A 21,565-nucleotide genomic window follows, 5' to 3' on the forward strand; every position below is an offset into this window, starting at 1 on the left:
TAAGGTATTTGTTTATTAATTTGACTGATTATTAAGTAACAAAAATAAGTACATTATAGTAGGAACAGAGATATTACTTTATTTGGTTCACGGCGCCTCGGGTGGCAGGGTGTTGTAAGGCGCTCGCCTTTATAGATTACTCACACGTCATCTCATCTATGTGCGATACCGATTCTCGGCTCAACTCACGTGGTTCATGAGAGAGCTTGTCAGAAGCGACCAGTTGGTAATTGGTTCTTGCCAGTTTATTCCTCCATTTATGCTGGTCATGATGCATAGTCTTATCACGTGCTGAAGAATGACGTTAAAACTAAAAACAGCAATTTCAGTGGTTATCAATTTTTTGCATTAAATACACACTGCTGAAATGACTCTATTTGAAAGCTTTTTTCCCCCTGACGTCTTGTATAGGCATAGGCGTTCTTTAAACAGCATGTAACTGTGCATGTAATCAATGTAGAGTGTATATAGATATTGTTGGCAGTCGGTCATGTTACTTTGGCTAAATCTGCTAGTATGTTAAACTGTTCTGCAAAAGGTTACAGTTTGCCGTTGAATATGACTCATTTATTCACAGTTCAAGATCACTTTAATATCCCAAGTTAAGCAAAAATGCATGCAACACAAAGGGTTCAGATTAATACATTAGCTTATGGTCATTGGTCATTTACAATGGGTTGTTTTCACAGACATCAAGATTGTGTATGCAAATACCCACAATGCAACGAGCGCGTATCTTGCGCCGCCATTTTGAGTCCCTAACAAACATTTATCAACACGAGTCATCATGTATATTCAAGATAATAATCTGATTTAATTGTCGATTAGGACATTTACTTAATCGAAATGACACATAGATTATACTTGAAATTATGTGCCCCTATAGCACGAAAATAAAAATAAAACTAAATTACCTGGCCTACATCGAAAGACAGAAGAGTGAAGTTAAACCGTAAATCGATCATATTGCTATTCATTATATCAAATATAAATGCAGTTATTTTTTTTATACAAACAGACAATATTGTCTTTTTAAAAATATTTTGTGTGATGTCCCTAAGCTTGTAACCCTGAAAGAGTATTTCCGGACAATGATCTTCGGGATACAATAACATTTACGGAAATAAAATGTTATAGTATGTGTATTATGCCAGAACTTTATGTTTTTATGTACAAATGCTTTTCGCAAACACGTACATGTTCCAAAGACAGCTGACGAACCAGTTTTAATAAGTAGTGTCAAATATTGTATTTGTGGTGGAAATTATGGACTAAGGATAACACTGCATGTAAGCAATAATCGTTCAAAGAAATTTCGTCTTCAGTGTATTAAAACGAAACAGTTGCCTAACAGAGCATGCCTTTGCACTGAATGTCAAAACCGATTATTCTTGAAATACTTTAAAAAATACGAAAACACACACACACACACATATTAAAAATCGGCTTTTTATTTTGAACTATAATCAAATGATTGATTTCAGCCCGTGTAAATTGAAAATCATTACGTGTTTTTACTTGTTTGTGTATCCATTTTTTTTATGCGTCTGTTTATTGATGGATCTATTTGTTTATGAAAGAATAACAAAGATGGTTGAAATTTCAGTGTTTTACTTGAAGAAAAAGGGGGAAAAGTCACACATTTGGTCTCGTGCACTTGATTTACACAACAGAATGTGATGTTATATTATATCCTTGCGCACAAAATGAGACATGCCTTCATAATTATGTGGGATGAACAATGTTGTTAGGTGCCGGTTTGTGTGTCTAGAGAATCAAAATGGCGGATATGGAAGGACACACGTTTTGTGACGTTACTTGAAAACAACGCATTGATTGAGTCTCAGTCATTGAGACCTACTTTAAAATATAACATCCAAATTAAAACTGTGAATAGCTTGTGGAGACCAGAATGCATGTACCTTTATAAAAATAAAAACTTTGGATGTATTTTATTTATGGGCATTGGTGAGAGAGAGAGAGTGTGTATATATATATATATGAAAAAGTCTCAAATTCGAAAATTGCTTTTCAAAGCCTTGAAAAGGTCTGTAAAAAATTAAAAATGACTAAAAAGTCTGGAAAAAGTCTTAAATTTTTGTTGTTCCCTTTCACATGATGGCATTAACACTCTTTCCTTTCACTCAGTTTAATTGTCACAATGGATCCTGGACAGAACATTCTGTCGTAGTTCGAACCATGCATTCAGGAAGTTTTACAAAATGCACGTTTAAAATACAGGCTACCTAGACAAATCATTCTTGAGCGATTCATATTAGATGATTCATTTCGGCGAATAAGCCTATTGGCTGATGATAGTGATGGTAATTTATTTTAAACTTAAAGCTTTAAATTGCATCTAATTATTGGAGTCAGAAAAGTACTAAAAGTGAGAATTTTGGCTGATGCAGCTTTACTGAAATTGAGTATGAACTGAGTCACGTATGTAATCAGAACCGAAACTGACGTCATTTTGAAAGCTCGAAAATATGTTACACTGCAAATTTATGTTAACTTCTTGATCAAAATTGGCACATCATGTAACAGATTCATAGCTTTTCAAGCACTAGATATGTAAGTTTAATAGGTCTGCTTACAAGCATAAAAGGTGTAAATATCCGGACTATTCATTTGGCGGTTGTTACCACACAATCACTGGAGTTATAAACACGGATTAACTCCGTTTTATTCTTAAGGAGTGTTTTAATGCATTGCCTGGATAATTTATTTACTACTCAGTTTACAGGAGAAAAATAGAAAAATTTAAATAATAAATTATAACATGGATTTATATTCTTTGATTTGCATGATTGTTTATCTTGGTTCAGAGCAAATCAATGCAAGGTGAATCGTAATGTACAGTCAGGGACGATTTACCGCCAAATTATTTTATAGCTATCAAAAACATGGGGATATATGTTTCACTGTCTTCTCAGTTTACTTGAAGAAATGTATGGATATCACAAATTTATTTAATATAGTGTATTATAAAAAGTATTTATATTTTTTACATGTTTGCAAATTGTGATTTAAATTTTTAGTCATCTTTTGGCGTAATATCTTAAGGCTTATGCGTGGGAAAAACAACAAAACATAAATATGTGTGTGTGTGTGTGTGTAATTTTGATTTTTAACGTGGCTTTAACAATTTTCCAGTCATATCGCTACGATGTCTGCAGTTTAGCATTTTATAGTGATGTCTAGCACTGGGGGAATCATGCCGCATACACGTAGCAGGGAGTCCCACCTAGTCACATGATCCTGACACCAGGCCGACCTGTCCTAACACTAACCTCTTAATGCTGATCGCCAAGCGAGGCAACTGTTAGTACCGTTTTTTTTCAGATGTCTTTGGTATGACTCGGCCGGGGATCATGTAAGGAATCTGCCAATGAAATGCAACCTGGAAATAAAGACAGGGACTGGTTTGTGGGGATCTGGATCATAAATACATTTATCCGAAGTATATATATATATATATATATATATATATATATATATATATATATATATATATATATATATATATTATTTAGGTGCCCACCAACCATTCCCATCTTTAGTTTATTGTTGAGGTTGCAAGTCAGAAGTTACATGTTGGTTTTACTTCTCTTACAAAGACTGTATTCCCATGTGTGTATGTATGTATGTATGTATATATATATATATATATATATATATATATATATATATATATATATATATATGTACATGTATGTTTGACATCTTCCATGAGCAGTTCTGGTTGTATATGAAACTTTCTCTAATGTTAATTTACATTTTTATTACATTGTGAAGCAAAATGGCACATTATTATATCCATATCATTTGGGAAAATGTTCATCAGCTAAAAAGACATTTCATCCCAAAAGAAAATCACTTCCTCTCTCCCACCCACAGGTACTTGATTCAAGGGGAAAGTAAAAACACCCTCCCCAATTAACACAAAGTAACTAACTCATGCAGGTCAAAATCTGACCCCTTGATGACACTGCTTCACTTTTTCATACTACCTGCATTTGCCACTCATAACTTAACATCACCATAATGAAGACATGCCAGACCTTTCCTGCATGTTTTAAGTGTAACTGTACTATTCGTTGTTTCATTTCTTGTACACTTTCACAAAATATCTATCTTTTTAATTCTGGTCTACTTAGTGCTCTGATAATAATATGGTAGCATCCATACTTCCATCAGCAAGAATGGAAATTAATTTACTGCAGTTACAACTTTCCCTAGCTTAATCAAATCTCTCCAGACTTTATCAAAAGTCGGTGAAGTCTATTGCCTGCATGTATTCTTATAATTAATATGAAGTTTAATACTGTTCTTCTCCTTGAGGTCTTTTGGTATTTCCATATCAGAATATTGTTTTCCATATTTGCATAGGGTATGGACTGTTGAGGAGAGCTCTTTTTCTGTTTTCTGTTTCAATTCATTTCTCATTTAATTTTAAAATGACCTTTCCAAGTGGAGTGTTAGCAAGGGATTTTCTAGATATTTTGTATGTATTCTACATATACTGTGCCGCAGGTAAAATAATGCAGACAAGTAGCCATTGTTTTTCAGTCATCCAATACTCTTAATTTTGGGGAGTGGATAGGCGTGTAAACTCCATCCTATCCTTTCATATGCATCACCAGAAGGCCAAAGTAAACTCAGATTCTGCACTGTAAGATATGTGTGTGTGTCTGTGACTACCATGAAAACATTGGAAGTTGCAGATTATACATTGTATGATAGCTTCATTTGTATATTTCATGCACACAAGAAATATTTTTTCCAGAAAAATGATGAGAATGTCTTGCAGTGCCTCCTCCCACTCATTGGAACACCAGTGTGGGCCCAAGGAAAGGACGGGGATTAATTGGAAAAAGAGGAAGTTGTGGCGGTAGATGTGAAAAGTAGAGTCAAGGTCTCTCAAGATGGTTTCATTGAATGGTAAAATATCTCAAGTACCTATTTGTGATAAATGAAGTACATTCTTATATGTATTGTTTTAATTCTGCACTTATGCTCCAGATAAGCAGTGTATCCACATATTTCACTCAATTAAAACAGTTAAATACCCATTTTGTTTTCTTCCAGTAAGCATGCCACATTTCCAAGTATTTTTATTTCACTCGAAAGATTGATGTTCCAGCGTATCTATTTGTGTAAACAGGCAGCCGATTTTAACATCTGGTGTGATATTATTGTATGTGCCACTTGCACTATTGCTAAGTTAAACTAAACTAGCATATGTGTAGGATGTAAACAAGCATTTTAAACCAGTCACATTTCTTTGTTGCAATTGACATGGTGCTGTGTCTGTTTGTTTCTTGCATAAAATCAAGCGTTTATATTCTACCATGCTGGCACTAAAAATGTATGGAAATGGAAGGAGATAATCTGCCAAGGCTCAAAGTCTGTTTTACAATTTAACAACTGTAAGGTTTTTCTTCCATTAAATCACAGTAAAAAAATGTAATTTGTGGAGATGATCATTAGTGTGATTTGAAGTAATTTATTTAAGTGATAAAGCAAAAAAGGCTGAGATGTATGCATTATACCAAATGTAAAGTGAAAGATGTTTGGGCTGGTGAGTGTAGGTACATCAAATGTATAGAAGCGCTTGGTAAAGAGAGAGATAGACTTCAAGGATAATACGAGTGTAAAGATGAGTGTAAAGATCTTGATTTTGTTTTAGAACATAAACAAAACGTGTGTATTTTTTCAATTTTCAGTAATTATCACTTGAAACTTAAAAGTAATATAATTTCACTCAATTTTAATTTTATGAGGGAAATACCCAATACCATTCATTCCATGTACTAATATTAGCACTTGTGCTTAAGACACATTTCTTGGGAATTCAGTACAAAATTCCATTTTCATTGTTATCACATCCTTAACATACTGATGTTGCTGGGGCCCCGAGTGGCCGAGTGGTCTAAAGCGCTCTCTGTTACGAATCACTGCCATCTCACCTCTGTCTGCGTGGGTCAAGTCTCAGATTCGGCTAATGTGGGTATGTGAGAAAGCTTGCCAGTAGCTTCTCGTGGTTCTTTCTGGGATTTTCCAGGGTTCTTCCTCCACCATTAATACTGACCGCCATGTATAGCCTATCGTGTGCTGAAAAATGGCGTTAAACCCTACAACAACAACTGATGTTGCTTTGTTATAATTAAGCAGAAACAAACTTACTTGTTTTGGAATCCTACTATTAATTTTTATTGTATTATGACCTTTTTGATATATCATTAAACATTTTTTTTTGTAGGATTCACTGGGATTGGTTACCAATCCTGGAGAAAGAAATAAAGAAGGTAATTTTCTGATTATTCAGTATTTTTTATTTATTGATAGTCGTCAGACGTGTGAAATTTTCCAGAGCCATAATCAGGCATTGTTCTCCAAATAACTTAATGGGCCATGTGTTTGAGGCTCCTGCTTTAGAGTGTCAATTCCTCTGACAGAATAGTGTAATTCTTTACTTGTACTGCGTGTATTATGCATCATTTTATATTCTTACCTTTTAAATTAGTGTAAAATTTACTTGATAGTGCAAAATGACTTAATGTGACTTTTTGTTTTTAAAAAATATGGCTATTACAAAGCCAGTAAATGTCATTCAAACCAATGTGTTCTTCCAGATACCAACATTAGGTAAGATGGATTTTGTTTCATTGTTAATTTAAATACATAGTCTGGTTGAGATGTATATTTTCAAACAATCCACATAGTGCATCTGAAGTCTAATACCAGCTTGGTTATTATTATAAGTGTAATTATCTGCGCACAGCAAATTTAATTTTCCTTTTTAATGTCATTAAAGTTTGCTAGTCTTTATTTTTTACATTGTCCAAATGTGCTGAGATGGGATGAGTCTTGCTTCCAAAATGGCAAAATTTGAACTTGTACAGGAAATTGAATTTACTGCATCAGATTATCATGAACACCTGTTTATGTAATTGTTTGAAGTATCCCTGCCTACCGTTGAAATGATCCCTATCCCTGCCTACCATTGAAATGATCCCTATCCCTGCGTACCACTGAAATGATCCCTATCCCTGCCTACCATTGAAATGATCCCTATCCCTGCCTACCATTGAAATGATCCCTATCCCTGCCTACCACTGAAATGATCCCTATCCCTGCCTACCACTGAAATGATCCCTATCCCTGCCTACCAATGAAATGGCCCCTATCCCTGCCTACCATTGAAATGATCCCTATCCCTGCCTACCATTGAAATGATCCCTATCCCTGCCTACCACTGAAATGATCCCTATCCCTGCCTACCATTGAAATGATCCCTATCCCTGCCTACCACTGAAATGATCCCTATCCCTGCCTACCATTGAAATGATCCCTATCCCTGCCTACCATTGAAATGATCCCTATCCCTGCCTACCACTGAAATGATCCCTATCCCTGCCTACCACTGAAATGATCCCTATCCCTGCCTACCATTGAAATGATCCCTATCCCTGCCTACCATTGAAATGATCCCTATCCCTGCCTACCACTGAAATGATCCCTATCCCTGCCTACCACTGAAATGATCCCTATCCCTGCCTACCACTGAAATGATCCCTATCCCTGCCTACCACTGAAATGATCCCTATCCCTGCCTACCACTGAAATGATTCCTATCCCTGCCTACCACTGAAATGATCCCTATCCCTGCCTACCATTGAAATGATCCATATCCCTGCCTACCATTGAAATGATCCCTATCCTTGCCTACCATTGAAATGATCCCTATCCCTGCCTACCACTGAAATGATCCCTATCCCTGCCTACCACTGAAATGATCCCTATCCCTGCCTACCACTGAAATGATCCCTATCCCTGCCTACCATTGAAATGATCCCTATCTCTGCCTACCATTGAAATGATCCCTATCCCTGCCTACCACTGAAATGATCCCTATCCCTGCCTACCACTGAAATGATCCCTATCCCTGCCTACCATTGAAATGATCCCTATCCCTGCCTACCACTGAAATGATCCCTATCCCTGCCTACCATTGAAATGATCCCTATCCCTGCCTACCACTGAAATGATCCCTATCCCTGCCTACCATTGAAATGATCCCTATCCCTGCCTACCACTGAAATGATCCCTATCCCTGCCTACCACTGAAATGATCCCTGTCCCTGCCTACCATTGAAATGATCTCTATCCCTGCCTACCACTGAAATGATCCCTATCCCTGCCTACCATTGAAATGATCCCTATCCCTGCCTACCACTGAAATGATCCCTATCCCTGCCTACCATTGAAATGATCCCTATCCCTGCCTACCACTGAAATGATCCCTATCCCTGCCTACCACTGAAATGATCCCTATCCCTGCCTACCACTGAAATGATCCCTATCCCTGCCTACCATTGAAATGATCCCTATCCCTGCCTACCACTGAAATGATCCCTCCTGGAAATATGTGCAACATATACTCCTATAGCTACTGACAAGGATACAAAATGTTTCTGTTACAACTAGGTCTAATATTACTCTGGAGAGATGGACATCTAAATAAAATCACTTTTGTAGTAAATTATAAAAAGAAAAAGAAATATTACAGTGACTGTGCAAGTTGCATATGCTGGTTGTTATAGCAATGAGATTTGATGGTTTGCTTCAAAAAAGATTTCTGTACCATGAAAATGCTGGATTTGAATAGGAATCAATTACACTAGGCCAAATTCTGACCTACAAGATACTTAGAGGCGACTAGAGTTACACCTTACATGGGGGAAACGTTTTGACCAGACACTAAGATGACATTCAAAAACATTGATGTATGATGACCTTTATGATGTATTGTGCTAGCTGTGGACAGAGTTTGGAAGTATTTGAAGTTTTTCCTGCATTATACATGCAAATGTATTTCTGGATGTGTGTTTTAAATTAGGCGAGGGTGCAGAACTCCAAAATATTACAAAATCCAATGCATCTTGAATGACCAGCATATTCATTCTATTTGGCGCTGTATTATTTGACATATTCATAATGTTGTTAAAGCTGAAGATTACAACTGTTGTCACCCTCGTCCTCAACAAATTGAACAAATTGAAGTGTTCAGGGAGGTGAAGTTTATTTGCATATATAAATACTTTCTTGTTATATTTTGTTACGTTTCTTGATCGACTTCTTTTTTTTTCATATTTATAGCTTGGGATTAACCAAGTAATCTATGTATCGATGTGTCCATATTCGTTCGATATTAATTCAAGATATGAAGATTCTCTACTTGCTCTGTACAAGTTGCTATTATCTTCAGCAGCCATAAATAATTATTAGTCATGTGCCCTTTTATTCTTTAAACTGAGATATCATCTCAGACAGCCGTTGGTAGCAGGTGTCACTATGAAAAAATAATAATTGCAAGGGCTCTCTCGACTTCTACAAATTAGTAAATGCAAGGTGAGTAACATGTTTTTAAATTTTCCCCAAACGCCTCGCCAATTCCATGCTGCTTATTTTATTCCATCTCCATGATCAGCCACTGACAACATATCAGCATAAAGATGACACTCAAAATTTTGTTTCCTATGTGTGATTTATGTCCTTTACTGATCAGTTAATAACCATTTTTGTTTCAACGTTTCTTCACATCAAGTTTTGTTGTATTGAATATTACAATTAGTGTCATGCAGTGAAATATGTTGCATTCAGTTATGATTTGTGGCCATTATTTGTTCAATTTCAGAGAAAAACAATAACAACAAATCAGAACTTACTGAGATTATACACTTTGTGACAAACCAGAAGTATTAAATCCAAATTTGATTGGAATAGGTTCAAAGCATCAGACTAACTTTGCGACAAAGTGTGAGTTCAGTGATTTGTAAAGTATTTAAATCATACACAATGGCCAAAATTGGAATGTCTCCTATTATGCTTTGTCATCATCGACTGAACATGCAGATGGGATGAAAGAAATAGCACAGAATCAGCAAGGAGATGGATTCAAAACCACGCAAATTAAAGTCACCATGTTAATTTAGTTGAAGGGGAATGGCAGACCTGCCAACCCTCCTGATTTAGGCGTGAGATTCGCAATTTTTAATATACTCTCCCATCTGGACTATAACTTTTCACAAATCTTCATTGTCGCCAACATGAGACCCTGGTACAATAGTAAATTCGCAGTCAGTTTCAATGTGTGAACATAGAGTCTGCATCCTTTTATATACTGTGCGACGGAACTGGATACTCATTTGCAATAAACATACCAGGAAAGTTTGTTGTTCAACATCAACCATGTTGTTAAATTTTATAGAAATATATCATGCAAAATGGCAAAAATATCAGACAGTTTTCAAAAAGGAATTTACACATGAGTTCCCATGTATAATAGAATTGAGGAAAGATATTTTGTGTGCATTTTGTAGCATATGCTGGTGTGATTTATCGATCTCTCATGGCAGAAAGAATTACGTAGAAACACATTGATACAAAGAAACACAAGTATAATGTACATTGCACAGTGTTATGTATATTTGATTTAATCATATCTGATTTAATATATATTTTTTATTTCAATTTAATTGTTTTTTAGTTTTAATTTTTTTAATTATTTTTTATTACATGATATTGTAATGTAAATTTATTCACTAGAGATGATACTTTTTTCAGAAAATAGTTTGACCTTGACTGTTAGTTAATAAACACCAGGTGTTGATCAAAATCCTGACCTTGTTTCCAAATTTGTTGCATCCACGTAAACAAGTTCTTTTTAAAAAAAAATGATTGGTTGTTGTCTAGGTCATGATGGGACTTAAGGTTTATGATGTAAAGAATTTTTTAAATTTTTAGATTAAAATGATTGGTTTCCGTCAGGGTCACACTATGTCGACATGATCTTTAACATGTACTTAGTTTCTATAAACTTCCAGAAAATGATCACGTGACCCCTTGTTTATGTTTTAGGATATGATATAACCTCTGTTTTGGAAAGTAATTCTCAGTAGAAGCTGAGCTTGTTAACTGGAAGTTGTATGTTGTGCTGTTTGGAGTTATTTCAAATTACTTTGATTCAAAAGGGTTAATTCTGTTATTTTTCTGGAAAATACATGTTTCCTCTGTGACATTCTTAATCAAAGACAGTTCTTATAAGAAATTTATTTTGATTTCCAAAACCGGAGTGATAATTCTTGTTTCTACAAGGAACTGTAAACTTCAACACCACATATTGCAGCAATCATCATCGTCAGGATTTGAACTTAAAATCAGTAGAACATTTTGTTATTGGATTTGATTCTATAAAACCATAAGTTCATATTTTTTCATTTTTTACAGAATTTTTCCAGGGAAATAAATTATTGTATTTTTCAAGTTGTTTTCACTTTTCTTGTGTTAGTGTTTATTCAAGCCTAAACACGTAATATAAGAGTAGAAAGTAATAAAAAGAGAAATAAGTGTGTGTCTATGGCAGTTGTTTTGAATTCGGAGGAATTTAAATATGATGGACATGGTTCTTAGTCATCTCCACTGACATGTGTACAAGGAATTTTCACTATTTTTTTTTAAGATAGTACCTTCCAGATTTTAGTGAAGACCTGAAATAAGTATTAAAATGTTTTAAAAGTGATCATCAGTGTGGGGAAAAAAAGGGCATGGTGACCAAGATCCTGCAATTGATCTAACGGAACAACCTGAAATGGCCTAAACAGTTGAATCAAAATCACTGACACTTGCATATTAAATTATCTTGTCCAGGATGACGATAGCAGAAGAAGATATGATATGTCTGTGTCTGTCTGTAATCTGATTGGTAGAATTACAGCCAGTATGACGATACAAGAAACAGCCTCACAATACCATCATGATGAAAATGCCATGAAGTTTGATATGAATATCAATAATGTCTTTTATCATAGGCTGTGTATCTGGAATGATATTCATAAGTGGCCAAGGTTTATCATTTCATCACTATTTATAATGTTTAGAAATATTCAGAGAATTGCTTTAAATTTATTCATATGTTACAAATTATTCATAAGGTACATAAACAACACTGGAAGATTACTTTCTACTACTTGCGAATAATGTGTAATGAAAAGAGTTGCTTTTATATACATGGACAAATAAAGGAAATGTGTCCCAAAGAGTGCAGATGTTGGAAAACAGAAATGTCAAGATATTAGTAATTTACATAGTTTGATTTATTTTGTATTCATGATTGTCTTTTTATGTACTGCTCTTTTGAATGACATGCGTGTCAGTAAGTTGAAAGATTACATTTCTTTTTGTTGTTTGTTGACAGACCCTAAAGAACTGCTTGTGAGACTATATGTGTGCCAGTGACCATGCACCTTCCATCTGCAGATGTACAGGATTTTCTGCATCATCTTCCCTACTGATGGAGCAATCGTCTCTAGGTAAGGAGGTAATGAAGATTACTTTGTCCTAAATGCAAATAATGCGTAATGAAAAGAGTCGCTTGTATATACATGGATAAGGAAAGGAATGTGTCCCAAAGAGTGCAGATGTTGGAAAAGAGAAATGTCAAGATATTTATAATTTGCATAGTTTGATTTACATGCCATGAATCTTGAGTTGCTCCACCTGTTCAAATATTTCATAAATATTTTGTTGCGTTATCATTTCTGCTTTTTCATAAGGTAACTAAGTTGAAGTATTTTCTAAATATTAAGATAAAATTTACAATCTATCAGCTGTCTCTGGATTTGTTCTACAACTTGAAATTTAGTGGGACTTTTCTCCCCCGACTATCCACCCTTACATATTCATTATACAGTGGACTGGTAGACACCAGAAATGAACTTGAATGCACATGATGACAAATGTACTTAGATCAAGCCAAGCACATCCAATTTTTATCAACTTCATTGTTATATTACATTTATGAAAGAGAGTTTCTCTACAATTTTCAATAGAGATCAAAGGCCAAGGTCATAAATTACATCAATTTTACATTTGTAATAGCTTATGTCCATGGGTCTGGGTGGGGGAATAATTAGGCATCTTCTGATATGTTTGTGGAAAGAATATGACTTCATACCATTACATGAAGAGTTGTGTAGCATAATGAAGGTAGTCATCAAGACTGTTTGCACATGAACTCATCCAAGAGTGTTGGCACATCAGCACATTAAATACAGGTATTTGTTTGCAACACTATATTTTTTTTACTAATGATATCATTTTTAGGACTGTTAGGGATTTAATACTGTTAAGTTCCTTTTAAATTTTCATTTTGTACTCTTGGGAAATAAATTATTTGATTTTTACTTAAAGTGGTGGGGTATTTTTTCTGTTACTTAGCTTGAGACCATTGAGTTATACCAGTTGAATGTGAGGATTTATGGTTATATCTCAGATGTTTTTCAGTAGTCATAAAAGTGAGTACATCTCCATGGGTACTACATCCATATCAGAAAGGTATCTTAGTGAGACCTAAATTTCAGTTTCGAGCTTGGACTTGAATGTATTTTTATTTTGAAGTACGTGTAAGAAGAACAGAAATTTTCCTTCACACTATGTCTAGAGTTAATTGAATGTGTACATGAAGTTTACCTTGGTAAAGGTTAATTTATATTAGTGGTCCAAATATCAAGGTCCTGCTAGCTTGATGCATTTTTGTACAGCAAGAACTGCTGATAGACTGCTTGTTGCTTTGTCCATTATAGATTGTGTTTTTCTTTCCAGACATAAGCTGGTGCAGATTCCTGGTATTATTGATGCTTCTTCTGATTCCAATATGTCAGCTGTGTTTGAGATCCAAGTAAGACTCAAGTTAACATTTGTTTCTCATTTTAGTTTGATGGTCTTCATCACATACAATGTTACAAAGAAATTTTTGATGTTTCCTACTTTCTGTACATCTGGTATTTGGGAGAGTTAGGTAATATTTCCAAAGTTCTGGATTAATACTTCCAGATTTTTTTTGTATCAGAGCTCCTTAAAATATACTTGCATTTGTCATGTAAATGGGTCATGAAATGTAAATGCTTGTTATTCCCTGAATACTTTATATAATATTTAATGTGATGATCAGATCAATATTGTGTGTTTCAATTTATGTTCAGATAAAGAGAAATAATGGATCATCGAGCCAAACAGCAGTCCCTACTTTTCTGTGAACTCTTAAAAAAATTCCACACTCTCCTTTGAATACATTCCCAATGTATATTTTTATAAGGGATGTTTGCTTACTACCTCGTGAATCCAGACTAACTTGAGAGACTAAATTTTTTTGTCTTTCTAAAAATAACCTGATTTCATCAACAAAAATAGGTTGCCCTCAGTGGGTAACCAATGTCTTATCATTAGATTACTAACAGCTATCAATAAGTCATCAGCGATGATAAAACAAGATCAGGTTTGTGCTCTCAGACTTTATCTGAGTTGTACAAAACCAATTAGAGGCAACTGTAAAAGACTCTTCCTACCACTGTGGGCTGGAGGAGAAGATATTATGGCTCAAGCCCTAGCATCATGGCTAAAATGGGTCATATATGCCCATGAGATCAGAACTATTGTGATCAGTCTGGCCTTTTAACGCAATACATTGCTATGAGACAGTATTAAGCTGTGGGCTGGCATGCAGGTTTGACTTTTTCCAGTTTTTATCTCGGGGACCTTTCTCTGCAGATACAAAACTTAAATATGGTTGGTCCGATAGCAGCTGCACCAATGGCTACTAGACCAACAGAGTTTAATACAACACATGCCTTGCTGGACAAACCCAATACAGTTTTAGAATACGAAGATTTCACATTATTATTTTCATATATGTCATATTTACGAACTATGTTATGTTGATTAAGCTTTGGGGAGATCAGGAGAATCTTTGCAAAGGGAGGGAAATCCTCTTTCCCAGATGGATAATCAATGGGGGGGGCAGATGCTCAGCATTCCCACCACCTCATTCTTACTTTTCATTTAGTAATGTGACTGGGGAATGTATTCAAAAGAGAAAGCACATTTTTAAGTAAATTACGTTTCTCTGAGAATACTTACCCAATCACATTACGATGAAACCCTCCCATCCTCCCAGCTATGTGAACATCTGTGCATCGTACATGTGGCTTGGCAAAAAGAAATGAGTGCGGCTGGACTAGCGTATATCCTGCTGGGTGGGAAAGGGGAGGTAACTAGCTATTTTTAGAAAGACAAAACATTTTCATCTTTCAAGTTTCAAGTTAGACTGGATTCAAGACATAGTAGGCAAACCCTATAGTAATGTTATTGGGTAAGTATTCTCGGAGAAACATAATTTACTTATAAAATTTGCTATTTTATGCATTTATATTTTAATATTTACTTATTCCAAATTCCATGTTTTTCTTGCATGTCTTCACCAAGACAAATAATTGAATGGAGTAAAATAAATTGCTTAAGTACATACTACAAAGAGTATGGTTGTTTTATTTGCATATTTTTGAAAAACGATAATTATGTATGTCTAAAAAAGTATCAGTAAATAATTATATATGCTTACATTATTTTTTCATTGTATTAAAATTTTTATACTGCCTAAATTGTCTTCAGTATCCCTATAATGTTGAAAGATATGGCAGGGTGGCCAGTATGTAGTCTATGAAGAAGTGGTAAGTATTTTCCAAATTACAAATCATTCAAAAGTCTTAAAAGAAACCTGACTTTGTAAAGTATATATGTTTTCATCATTAATCAGAGCATTTCACAGCAATAATGATGACAAAAAAGTTCTTTGCAGGTCTCACCAGTGAGCTCTGCGTCAGTACATGAAAAGAAAAACCCTACATACAAACAACCCATAGACTTAGGTAATCTTAATTTGGGGGGGTTCCTAAAGCTCATGGGGTTTAAATCAAATGGCTTCATATATATAAGGCAAGTGCCAAGTAATGAAACAGATTTTGTGCTCCTCTTTGAAAGTTAAGTATTAAATTTCGCATATTAAAATTATAATCATTTGCATTATATACTATCGTCTTCAGTTTTAAGGTTAAAAATTGATTTGGATATAGTACATATCTAGATTCTTGTATTATATTGTGGCATTGCCTGTGCATCTGTCTCTCAGTTCATTTATTAAATTTTCATTGTCAGGCCCGTAAATGTGCAAGCCTTGATTATATTTTGTTGAAATTGTACCCACATATTTATCATGTGCCATAACCAGGTATTTATGTCAAAGGTCAAGGTGTTGGAGGGAAAATGTGTCTCTTGAGATCTGTTTCCACATAGAGGATAGCACTTTAATCCGTAAGTATTTTTTGGTGACTTTTATCCAAATATACATCATACATGACAGTTTTTCATGTAAGGTACAAGTCAAGGCCATCATTAGAAATTGTTGTAGAATGTGATGTGTGATGTATTCTTTACTCATGTTCTTTTTTAAAAATTTACCTGACAAATAGCCACTAGGATCTCGTGACAATTTATCAAAACAGATCTCCATGCCAATAAGCTATAGGAGTAAAAGAAGTAAGAGACACTGACTGTCAGCCTGAATAAATGAATTAGAAATGGAGGATAAACTGCCTAGATAGCATTTGTGAAATGACACCATGCAGTTATGTTGCCTACAGACAGTACACATTGAAGAGTGACAAAGTGGACAAAACAGTGAGATGCCTGTGCAAAATGCCTGACTGATAAATTGTGGTTTGTCATCTAATCTCAGAATTGTGACATGCAGCCATTTTGAATAAATATCAGGGAAATTATCCTTAATGCTTCAATAAATATTAGAACAGTTTCTTTTCCAGTTTATACAAAACTTTGTGAATGGGTTGATCTTGAAGGAGTTCGATTATGAAGAAGAAACTGTTGTTATTAATTATACCTTTATGTTTTGACAGAATATATTTTTTTTATAAAATAAACTATGTCAAGTTTTGAAGTTACTTTCTAGGGTAGTTGTTCTTAAAATACCACACAAACCTGCTGATTGAAAAGGTCAACTGTTTACATGGTTCATTCAACTTTGAGGAATCCTTGAATATGGGGCTTGCCTCAAAAACTCCATAAATCAATTTCTATATCAAAATGTGTAATTATTGTGCAAAAAAGTATAAAAAGATGCATACATTTTGATACATTTGGATGGATCAAATGACACAAGACGTTATTAGATGGAGTTGTGCTCTTTACTTTAATAGCATACTAAATAGCTACACTTTTTTTTTTACTTTTACATGTGGTCTGTCTGTCTGCATTGATAAAGAAAGAAAATAATTTCCATGAGAAGAAAATATCCCTTGAAAACTTGAGACAATCCTTGGAAACATGTTCAGTAGTCCTTTATAAAAGTTTTACAAACCATGTGTAAGTAATGCAGACGGAATATTAATTCATATTTGGGTGTAAATATCGTACAATAGTCAGATTAAATAACATTCCCAGTGACATTTTTTTGTTGTTTCATTTTCTTTGTGACTTTTGAAACATCAAATATCAGATGGTACATGCAATAACTTTCAGCATGATTTTTCTTTGCTTATGCTGACACATAATAACTCTCAAATTTGCTGGGGTCTTCAGACAACATTTCTGATTGCCACAAGCAAATTCATCTTGAACAGCCTTCTTAAAATTAGTTTAATTCTGTTTAACTTTCCTTGCATCAAATATGTAAGTTTTAAAGATCCAATTATTTCACAGATTCCATCATATTACTTTGGTTCGCCTTTTAAATCAATATTGATCCGCGTGACCAGATATAAAATTGCAAACAGTATGGTTTATAAAAAAAAGACTGCTTGTAAGAACATACTCTACAAGTCAATAATAAATGGATACTCACAAATATTCATATTTGTTGTCTTTATCTATCAGTCACTCTTTCTAACTTAGCATAATTTTATGCTAGTTTTTAACCAGGAGTATGTTTATGTAATATACGTATGCGAACACACATTCATTCAAGGATATACATACCCATGCACCAGATGAAATAAGACAGACATACATACAGACAGACAGACAGATAGGTGAGAGTCACAAATGTCCTATACATTCATAGTGTGTCTAACATCAATATTTCTCCAAATTGTATACTCTAAAATTTCCAACTGTTCAAAAGAAATAAAATAATCATCAAGGAGACTCATACATGTGCCTATCTGTTCAAGCGTGGTTGACATTTGTGCATTTTGAAAAACCTCAAGTTATTTCATGAAAAATATAATGAACAATAATAGAAAAGCCAAGGAAATAAATTTCAAATAATCATCAAAGAGACTTGTACATGTGCCTGTCTGTTCAAGCGTGGTTGACATTTGTGCATTTTGAAAAACCTCGAGTTATTTCTTGAAAAATATAATGAACATTAATAGAAAAGCAACAGTCTAAATCAATAATAAAAAAAAACTTAGAATATTTTTCTCGTCGTTCAAGCTCCATTAACTGCTATGATTGAAGCTGTACAAAATAAATATATTTTCATTATTCTTCAAGCGAGATAAATTGCAAGAACTTTTTATGCAGTGATACACTTTTGCACAATCAAATAATACAAACTAGAGCATAAGGTAGTAATGGAAAGATAATGAAGTTCTGAAATGGGCAGATAATATTTATTTGAAAGCTGGGAGCAGCGCAAGTTAGTGAAAGAAACAAAAAAATGTAAAAATAATTGATCAAATATTGATAGAATTTCTTTTTAAGATAGTGAGATATTGACCCTGTTTGCATAATGTGAGTGGTCTGTCACATTTTCTTGATCTACATCTGCCATCTTAATTGACTGAACTATCTGGAAGTGAGTTGCACTGATATGCCCTCTGGTGTTTTCAAGGGGTGATACTAACCATGAAACCCACTATAATACATGAGCTTGCTTTCCATATGGAAAAAAGTGCTTATGGATTAAAGTTGCAACTTTATTCCATACGGAATTTTCACTTGCTGTGAAGTACTTATGGAACTGATATGGAATAAATTGTCTGATTCCATAAGTTTTTCAGTCGATATCTCTTCCGTACGGATTCCTAAAGTATTCCATATGGAATCCATGAGAAATTTCTGTACTGGGAAACAATAAATGGGCTTATATTGGAATCCTAAAATAAATCTGCTATTACAGCATGTCTCTTTGAGGGACTTTGGATAATCTCAACAGGAGGATATCATCAAGTGACTATTCTGCAGTAATGTTTGTGGGAGTTGCCAGCCATTTTTGTTGTCTGTTAGCACTGTGTGATGCATTCTCATTAGTGGTTTGCAGCAAGTATTTATTATGATTTTGTGCCAGACTTGCACATATTATGGTCACTGTCAAAAGATGGGCATAGATGAATCTTTATTCTCTATCAAGTTTTTATGCAAATTGGTGACCTTTTTGGACTTCAAGCTGGATATAGTGTATGACAGGTTTTTATGAATGCAACTACACGTGCAGGTTTTATTGGGATGCTGTGAATCTTGGTACAGATCTTATTTATCATCATCAGATGTGCATGTTGACAAATCATTGTACCTGAACTCTTTTGAGAACAGTTCTGTATGTCATTTGGTCTATACATTCCACTCCATCAAGGGATAAGGATGCAGGAGATGTGAGAACATCTGTACACATACAAATTGCTGACTGTTCATTTACTTTGTGGCACTTTCTAAGGTCTGTGTTAGGTCTTTGACTGCCATTTTCTTTCTTCATAATGTAAATGGGACAGTATTTGCAGATTCTCGAGAGTATTAGAGACATTTGGAAACACTAGATTTGAGCAATACTAAGTCGTAACTGGGGTAGCCACCACATAATTTCAGGGTACAATTTTGGTTTTGGTTTGCTTATTTTAGACACGTGTTGAATATTACTTGACTAAAGCATCTTGCTATGTCGAACGAGAAGCAAAAACTTATCTTAAATTATTTGACTGCTATACCAGTTATCACATAGTATACAAGCTGTGTTTTACTGTAATACTTCCTGTATTATAGAATGAAATGATTGAAGCAAATGTAATGAAGCATATATTTCACATGTATTTCCGACATGGATATACTGTTATTGTGAATGAAAACTCAACACCACATCATTTACATGTGTTGCTCATTTGTTATGCTGTGATGTCACTATTAAATAAAAATATTTCTGTAATAGCAGCAGTGTATATTTGTAGCACGAATATTTTTTCAGGTTGAGACTTTTTACTTCATATCAGGTAGTGATCATAAATTAGATTAAATGGCGTGATGTATTGCAAAACAGCAAGTTTTATAGCAACTGTTCTGCCTATCATACATTTCAGGAATATAAATTGAAAACCATTTAGTATATATATTTGAAACTTTGTACATAAATAAAACTTGAGGAATAAATGTCCATTTTACCTATTTGCAGCACTTCATTATCACTTTCTTTTCATGCTTTCATGCAAACGGGTTATAAATTGACACAGACACTGTCGAAACAAGGAAAAAATATCTCATGCTAAATATTCTTAACATTTTCCATGGAAATGACTTGAAAATGCCAAATTTATTTTCCAGAACACATTTTAAATCAGTCTACCCCAAACTTGTATTCTGGATGTGCAGTTAGGAACTTATTAGCATAAATATGTTTCCATAGTAAAGAAGCTGTACATTCGTAAGATTATTTTTATAAGCATAATTTAAGATCCATTTTGACACATGTTCCTAAAGCTCTATACATCAAACTAGTGCTCTAAATGTGCCTTCGGGGCCCCGAGTGGCCGAGTGGTCTAAAGCGCTCTTCGTTACGGATCACTGCCATCTCACCTCTGTCTGCGGCGGTTCGAGTCTAAGATTCAGCCAATGTGGGCATGTGAGAAAGCTTGCCAGTAGCTTCTCGTGGGTCGGTGGTTCTTTCCGGGCTTTTCCAGGTTCTTCCTCCACCATTAATACTGGCCGCCATGTATAGCCTATCGTGTGCTGAAAAATGGCGTTAAACCCCACAACAACAACAACAACAACTAAATGTGCCTTCGTTCTTCTTAGTTTTCTTTTAGTGTAAACAAGTACAATCTTGGCAACCTTAGTAACAGAAATGTAACTCTAACATTTTTTGATCGTATGCGTTCATGAAAATTGGTATAAAAAAATGATGAAATAGTTATTTCAATTGAAAGGGTATCAACTTTTACTGAAGGATTCCTCCAAAACTGAAGAAAGTTCATCAGATCTTCTATATTTATGCAGCCAGTGATCTCGTGTGCCTTTTCTAGTAAGAACTTTTATCTTATGCTATTCCTATGGGTTGAGCTGCATAAAACTCAAATTTGATAATTACACTGCACATTAATTGCAAGATTATGTGCATCTATGGTGGGGGGATTTTCTGTTAAACTCTAAAGTGTAAATATTTGTTGCTGATTTAAAATTGTGCAAATAGCTTGATCTATCAACATGCAGAGGCCGTGAATATATGTATCTGCTTTCCTTATTAAATATTGGGGGCCCCGAGTGGCCGAGTGGTCTAAAGCGCTCACCGTTACGAATCGCTGCCATCTCACCTCTGTCTGCGTGGGTTCGAGTCCAGGATTCGGCCAGTGTGGGTATGTGAGAAAGCTTGCTTGTAGCTTCTCGTGGGTCGGTGGTTCTTCTCGGGGTTTTCTCGGGTTCTTCCTCCACCATTAATACTGGC

The 21,565-nt window shown here is 34.7% G+C and overlaps 1 long non-coding RNA gene across 1 annotated transcript; it reads left to right on the top strand.

Annotated features, from left to right (window-relative positions):
* Nucleotides 1-2,448: 2,448 nt before the first annotated feature.
* On the top strand, nt 2,449-12,329 carry LOC149806354 (uncharacterized). Its single transcript, XR_016423846.1, has 4 exons — nt 2,449-2,574; nt 4,790-4,944; nt 6,266-6,311; nt 12,263-12,329. It is a non-coding gene; the product is annotated as an uncharacterized LOC149806354 (long non-coding RNA).
* Nucleotides 12,330-21,565: the final 9,236 nt, after the last annotated feature.

The sequence above is a fragment of the Sinohyriopsis cumingii genome, chromosome 1 (assembly GCF_028554795.1).
Source record: "Sinohyriopsis cumingii isolate HCF-2022 chromosome 1, ASM2855479v2, whole genome shotgun sequence".
NCBI classification, from domain to species: Eukaryota; Metazoa; Mollusca; class Bivalvia; order Unionida; family Unionidae; genus Sinohyriopsis; species Sinohyriopsis cumingii.